Genomic DNA, 8,239 nt, shown 5'->3' with positions numbered 1-8,239 from the left:
AGCTTGTAGTTTAAAAGCAAGCATTTGTGAGGCAGTAAGGAAATATAGGCAAAGATAAGGTAAAGGAAACATTTAATACGGAGTTAATACGAAATGATACATACAGGTTTTGTAGCAGCATATGCTATTATCCATCATCTTTCTCAAAGACGGCTCGCTCATTTCAGCCAAAGCATGTTCTGCATGATGGACGGGACTCAAAGAACCCTGCTGCCCTCCTGAGAACATTTGGCACGTAAAATAAAGATGATCTTAGCGGTCTGAAAAACAGCAGCACAATCATAGAATAAACGAAGTACACAAAATACTCTTTTTTCAGAACTATGTCAATAGGTCCTGAGTTCCTACATGCTCCCAGAGAGCTGTTAAAAGAAAGTTTGATGGAAATAAAATGTGAACTATCAACATGTGTGACTTTGAAATGTTCAACTGGCATCCAAATCCATACGAGGATATGGAGTAATATATTATGGAAACAGGGATGTAATACAATGAGGCGAAAAGAAACCCAAACAGTGCTTCAGTTTATGGAGAAAGTCAGCTACTTTTTAATGACAACATAACATTTTTCCACCATTTAGACTACATCACAACAATAAACATCCTCTCAAATGTGGTTCCTGCTGACAACATCTTATCTGGAATGGGGCTGTGGTCTAAAGCCTGATGTCTAGGGAGCGGGGGGGGGGGGGGGGGGGGGGGGGAGCAGAAGATATCGAGGCGTACCTACATTAGACCTTGCCGGGTTAATTTGCAACACATACAAATAAAGAAACAGAGCCGAACAACTAGTATAAATAAATCACATGCCCTCCACTCACTCAGACAGGCATGTGACGAAAGAAAGATTGGGCAAGTTCTAGAGACATTTAGAGTGAATGCTGTGTGGCGTGTGTCTCACTTCTCATTCACCAGCGGACAGACCGATTGCTGTGTTTTGAAACATTACAGTGACTAATTAAATGTCTTGTGACCAACGGCGCACTCGTGAATTTTACAGGAAAGTAGGGAGCCGAAAGGAGATTTTTGGTTTAAAAACAAAAACAAAAACCACTTGGGTAAATTAACTGCTGATTAAAAACTAAGCGATCTGGTCACAGATGAGTTCTCACGCCTGGCAGACCATCTGAGAAAAAAATACAGAATTCACAGTCCTCTCCCAGCTGTGTTGTTTATTCACAGGAAGCTGCTGAAAAGTGGTGAGACTTAAAGCTCCAAATGGAAGCATATTTCACTGTGTATAGACAGAAACATTAAATAAACACGAACTATCAAATAAACCGTGTAGTTTTCTCTAGAAGTTGATCGGACTTGAAACTCAATCACAGTAACAGGAACAAACAGCATAACACTCATCCAGTTGTCCAACAGATGCAACTTATCTGCTCCCCCAACGTTCAACATGTGTTTCAATTAAAACTGTCTAGGAAATCTCTATCTGTATCTTCCACTTGGAGCACATCCTGTGCTCCTCCTTCTGAGGTCACAGGCTACGTGCTGAAAAACAGGAAGTGTGTGATTGAGTTATTTGCAAGCTTATCCTGAGCGAGTCTGTATTAATGGCTACTGGGTTGATTAGTTCACATAGCAAACTTGTGGAAAAACAACTTTTCTTTTCTTTACAGCTTGTCCAATTTGTCATCTTGAATTTAAGGGAGAATCTCTGACCTCTTCAGAAAGGGATCTTTGCTGGATAAAAAGACGTGCAGCTGAGGGATCATTTGCATAGCCTGTGTGGGAGTAGTGTGATATAGCACTTCTGTTTTTACAGTACCGCATAAAAGTCTTGAGCTACCCTTCATTTCTTTATATTTTGCTATAGGAAAATTGGAAATGGGTGGAGCAGATAAAACATCTGCAAACACAAATAAACATACAGGATATAAAGCAAAAACACCATTTGTACAAGTCTAATGAGCTTAAAAGTCAGTATTTGGTATGACCACCTTTATTTTTCAACACAGCCTTTAATTGGTCTTCAGAAATAGGTGTGTTGGAGCCAATCAGATGCTTTCCAGATGATATTACATGGTAGATTAAAAATTGACAATATTTTCAGCGTTCATAATTGCATCAATTTCAACAAAATCCTGAAAAGCAGTCCAAACCATGACAGAGCCTCCACCATGTAACAGATGGCTGCAGACACCCACTGTTGTTGCTCTCTCCTGATCTCCTCTGTACATATTGATTTCAACCAAAAATTTCAACATTTTTCTTCCTGTTTCCCTTCCTTAAAAATACCTTCTTGGCTGCCATCCTTTCCATTGAGACCCTTTCTGATAAGGCTTTGGTAGATGGATCAGGTGAAGTGCATCCTCAAATTTTTTGAGGACGCACTGCAAGGCAAGTGACGTGCTTTTGTAACAAAGTGCCTAAAAATACAATTACAGTTGTTTCTTTGCTCAGTTGTCTGTTATGTGTACATACAACACTGATTCATCCCTTGAGTTATGTGTCTTTTTAAATGCTTGAATGACTCATAGGTCAGTGTTAAGTGGCTTAACAAAAAAAAAAAAAAAAAAAAAACAGCTCTGAAAATGGTCATGTACAAAGACTCGGTGAGTCAGTGTCCAAAATAAAACTTTGTAAGACCTTCAAAGCTAGGGATCACTTTAAAATGAGAAATTAAAGAAAATCTAACTTTTTAGAAGCAAAATATAAAGAAGTGAGCAATGCCCTGTGCACTGTATTGCATATCTGTAGGTGTACGTATGCAACAGATGAGGTTTGTTTTTTTCTTTTTAAGAGAAGTGACCTACGGGTGAAAAAAACGAAAAAAATAAATAAAGGGAAGGGAAACCTTCCTGAGCGTCAGTGACTTATCTTGTGACGCCGGCTGTGCATTGTTTCAATTGTTGTTTATGAGGGATGAGCAAAAAAAAAAAAAGTGACAAGGAGCTGAAATAGAGGATGTAAGCCTTGTGAAGATGACTGAGATCAGATTATTTGAAAAGCAACAGAAGAGCTGTTATGTCACTGCAGCATGACTGTTGCCGTGTCCTGTAATTGTTTCTGATTTGATTTTGTTATAAACTTAAAAGAAAAAAAATGCATAGCAGCGACTTCTGGATACAGAATTGTCTAAAAATGTGATCCACATTCTTTGGAGAGCAGAGACATGCGGCCTTGCATAACTTCTTATTTGTTATACTGCACATTAGAACATCAAACTTAGTTTAATCATTTAATGGTGGACTTTAACCCCTGACGCCTGTTATATAGATTGAATTAAGACAAATAAAACGTTCATATTTGTAAGAGAGGCTAGCATTATTAAGGACTGCACTCTAAACATACAGTGGTGTTCTTTAAGAGCTTTCAGCATGAACAGCAACAGCCAGAGGGTGGTTACTGTGTTCAATCAAAGCTGAAAGTTTGTACTGTGAATGTTGTGTTTATGTTCCCATCATCTGTGTGGAGGATTGGAAAATGAACTTCATCTATTACAGTCCTCCTTCTCATTACAGACACAGCAGTGGAGAAGAAATGCATTCACACAAATGGTGTTATGTATTCAAAACACGTTAAGAAATGAACCTGCTATAATCTATGTTACACATAAGAAAACATACCAGGATTACTTTTTATATAAAAGGGTTGTTGTGGGGGAAGAACAGTCAACCAAAAGTGTGTTGAAGCAGCATATGGTGCTGTCTAATTGCATTTTAGGGACACATTATGCACGTTTTTTAAACAGCGTGGCTTCGTAGTACCAATATGACTGCAGTTCTGGATCGTAGCTCATTGATCATAGCTCATCAAAACCACGACATCTAGTTTGGGCATCCTCGTGAATTCAGACACTCAACAAATGAGCTTGACTTACCGTTAGTCAATTATTTTGCGATAAGATGGCTAAACTATTTGCCACTTCAGCCTTGCTCGAGTCACACCGGACGAGTTAGGAGTAATAGAGCTAGATCGGGGTGTAAATTAGATGCCTACCTACCAAGTTTAATGGCAATCGACCTGCTAGTTTTCACCTAACCCTAGTCACAGACTGGAAACCAGGTAAAGAAAACCTACTGATTGCATGATTAAGGCAGAAGCTCGGCTGGTGATAAAACTGGTAGAAATAAACAGTTTATGTATCAAGAAATCAGCTGATTTATTAGTGCTGTTCCCAAGTCATCCAAAAAAATCAGTTGTCGCAAATTTAATTTAGATGAAAGCAGTGTGCTTTAAAAAGACTCAAGGTTTTTCCCCCACACATAAATGCTGGGCAATGGATATTTAGGCATATTTCAATGTCCAGCACAAGCATTCTTGAATGTGAGGTTTTTTGTTGTTGCTCAAAAAGTAGGGGTAAGGAAAAAGTTTCACCTTGAGAAACTACAGACAAAATGTGTGTAGGCCTTGACTCCAACACTGACACTGACAATGTGAGCTTTGCAGGAAGTATAGCACATCACACAACATATGGACGAAAAGTACTGGGCCACACTTTTAATTTTTGAATTTGGGTGTTTTCAGTCTCATTGCCTCAGATGCATGCTGCCCAGCGCCATTTGTGAAATAAGGGATCACGCTGAAGTGCTCAGTGAATTTGAGTGTGGCACTGTAACAGGAAGCCATCATTGCAACAAGTCTATTCATGAACTTTCTTCCCCCCGATATTCCACGATCAGGTGTAAAGTGGTATTATAAGCACTGAGGTGCACAGTCCGTAAATGTCTCCTGCAGTCTGTTGACTCAAAGAAACTCTTGGCATTGGTTTGCATGTATGACCACTTCCTGGATGTAATGTATGTCCCATGAAGTAGATTTACATAAAAAAGGACAATTTATTCTATTGCTAGTAATATTTGATACAAGATTAGACTGCAATAGTGAGGATAAGTAAGGACACGGGTCTTGTGAAAATTGCCTTTGTGAATCAATGTCCTCTTAGTAGTGCTGGAAAAAAAAAATCAACTCATGCCAAATTCCTAAAGTCATTTGACAAAAACAGAAGACACGTCGTGTGGGAGTTCCTGGCAAGATACACTGGAAATACAGTGTCAAGTGCCTTTGTGTCAAACCAATTAACACTTTGCTTGAGTTAGAGAAAAAAAGGGTTAATAGTGGTGCCGATGAGGGAGAGGGAGGGGGTGAAATAAAGGAGCTGTCACAGAGCAAAAAGGAGGTGTGAGAGAAAAGCGTCCGGACCGGTTTTGTCTGGTTAAAGACGAGCCGTATATGAAGGCCGCGGATTATGACTGAGTGAGGAATGCTCGTCTTTGTTGAAACCTTTGCCCATGATGTCATCAGTACTTTCCCTGGCACCACCTGTGGCAGGATCCACAGGAGGAGGCCAGTTTAAAGCAAAAGCAATCACGCTGTTGTAATGCGCCCCAAGTAGTCACCTGAGTCCGCTTTTGTTTTTACATTTTTATAATCGCATTTCGACAGAAGGCAGACTTCACTGTGTGCAAGGCCACGAAGATTAGCTGAGTGGTGAACCGTGTAAACCCTCCGACAAATGTGGGTGTTTGTCTGAGCCGCGTTATAGGAATGTGTGTGGGTGTCAGGGTCTGTGTGTCTGTTGTATATACTTTGCGATTTGAGAGAAAAACGGGAAAAAAAATGGCAGAGAGTGTGAAGTTGATTAAAAATAGAGGCATGGAGAAGAGCATGCAAAAATGAGACAGAGCGTCGAGAGAACTCCAGCAGACAGAAAAGGAGAGCACGCTGGAAAAAGTGAGAGGGAATTAAAGTGGGACTCGTGGCAGAGCCCACAGTGCTGATGTTAGCTGTCTGATCCACTCAGAGACAGTTGGCAGCAGCCTGTCTACCAGCCGCAAATGTACAGTAATTCAAAGCATGCGACGTGACGCCGTTCCCTGCTAGCTGGAGCTGCAGTCACCCACCCACTCATGCACACACACACACACACACACACTGAAGCAGTACACCCTGTAAAAGTAACAAATGCACTGAGTGCTCCATTCCACGTGATGCAATTATTCACAGTTCCATAGCAAATTTTGGCTGAAGCTAATCTCATAACTAAAAGGCATGGTGCCTTTTGCAAAAAAAAGAGAAGAAAAACCCAGATCTTCCAAACAACTGCGAGGAATTCATCTGGCTTCCTATCAACCAAAGTTTAGGACAGTTCAATAAACTTAATATGTGATAATCGCTGTGCACTACATTTAGCAATGTCCAAATCAGTCTTTGACAACAACTTAACTGAAGCTTCTGTTTGAGGCTGTTTGAGATGAGAGAAACATTTTGTACCAAGTTGAAGCTCAAAGTTCAAAAAAATGTTCTTTAAAGTATAGATGGAGCTGGCATATTAGCAGCAAATAAACACATGTGAGATTAAGAGCCTGCGGAGGGTGAAAAGAGTTGGTAAAAGGAAAATAAGATTCCAACTTTTGTAGGTTAGTTCTCATGAGCTTCACATGACTTGCATTTAGCCCCCCCCCCCCCCCCCCCGCTCCTCTCTTCATTCCCTTCTTTCTCCCTCTGTGCTGAACGCTCACCCCCCTCCTCCCATCCCCTTTCCTCTGTCACTCCCCCCCTCCCCTCGCCCTCCCCTTCCCCTTCCCTAGCCCCTTCTCAGCGCAGCACATAGACTTCCTGTGTGTCCTGGCCTGAATGGTATGTGCATGGAGTGGGTGTCTGGGAGGCCTTTCATCCAGCATGGAAAGAAAAGAGAAGTGGAGAGAGGGGCTGAAAAAAAAAAAAAAAGAAAGTGCGAGAAGAGAGTCATCTTTAATGACTTTGAGTCAGAGCAGTTGTCCAGAGACACAGAGTGGGTGGGGCATGGTATAGAAGGGGTGAGAGGGCTATGGCTGTGCCAGGGATTTGTGTGCGTGTGTGTGTGTGTGTGTAGTGTCTGGAGGGGAAGAGAGGCCTGCTGGGAAGGCCTGCAGCCTGCCTGTTTGCCTTCCTGGGACAGATGACATCCGGCCGGGAGATCGCTTGCATGGCTGAGTGACGATACTCAACTAGAATAGATAAAAATTAACTTAGAATTCGAGCTCTGCTGTGGGAAAGTATAAAGTAATGCAGATCAAGCAGGATTTGCAAGGACAAAGTGACACTTGTGCTTCACAGAGTCTTGCAGTTACTGCAGCCTCTTGGGTGAATGTTCCACTGCTGGTGTTGGCAGACAGGGTGTAGCTGCCTGCTGACTGCCAGGCCTGAGCAGACCTTACCTACACTGTGAAGGGGCACATACAAGTGAGGCTGCCTCATGTCATGGAAACAAGCTACAGTTGTCTCTGTGTGCACATGCGCACACAGAGAATGTTGAGGCATGTCTAGACAAGATAACCTTTAATAGGAAGACAGCATACAGTGCCATCTGCTGATTGGACTGAGGTTTGATTGTTGCCATTGTTGGCATTGATTTAATTCATATAGATGGATCATTTTTTGGTTTTTTAATTTAACAGTGATATGTAATATTATAAAGAACCTAAAATATCAGAGAATGTCAATTATCTGATAATCCAGCTGTTGGCAATAATGGGGAGGAAGAACTTCTTTTTAATAAGAACAGACTTCCTGAAAGGAAGAGAGTTCATTCATCAATGGCAGTAGACAAATTTTAGTTCTAGTCCAGCGTTCCTTTATTTATTTATGTTATTGTTTATTGCAATTATGTAGATGCAGAACTAAAAGTAATGCATCACACTGAGCTCAGCTCTCAGCTTTCCCGTGTTTCATCCTACCTGGTGCTTGGCGGAGGCGTTAGAGCTTCCTGCAGCACAGTGAGCTGCGCATTGCTGCAAATTAATTTGCCACTAACTACTTTTTTATAAAGTGAAAGTTAGTGGGCTTATAACAGGGTATTCAATCATCAAACAGCCATTATTTGAACCAAGTAGTTATTAGAACAAACCTGTGTTTTAGAGTAAGGGGAAAATCATTAGCACCAAGATGCTTTTCATAAAACACAGTAAATCCTTTACATAACTAGGCTTCTATATTAAACAGCAGTGTTTAATGTTTAATATTAATGTTCACAGCAGAGGTATATAGGTTTTAAATGAATTCAGACTTTAATTTCAGTGTTATGGGAGCATGAGTTCTCATTCATTTACTATTTTCAGTATTAGAGCTATAAACTAGCATCAGTAGTCTCAACTCAGTATACTCAAGTGTTACTCATGGTTGTCTGCTGAAGCTCTCAATTTCAACACTTTATATTTATGTAACCGTTACAGTGCAGTACTGAGTGAAAATGATTTACTGGAATTACCCCTGAATTTCCATCTTGTGCTATTATACGGTCAAGGTTTAT

Source organism: Mchenga conophoros, linkage group LG7 (assembly GCF_057382185.1).
Source record: "Mchenga conophoros isolate Kocher_MC1m ecotype Shallow Benthic linkage group LG7, M_conophoros_male_GT1.1, whole genome shotgun sequence".
Classification (NCBI taxonomy): domain Eukaryota; kingdom Metazoa; phylum Chordata; class Actinopteri; order Cichliformes; family Cichlidae; genus Mchenga; species Mchenga conophoros.
This window is presented reverse-complemented; position numbering follows the sequence as displayed.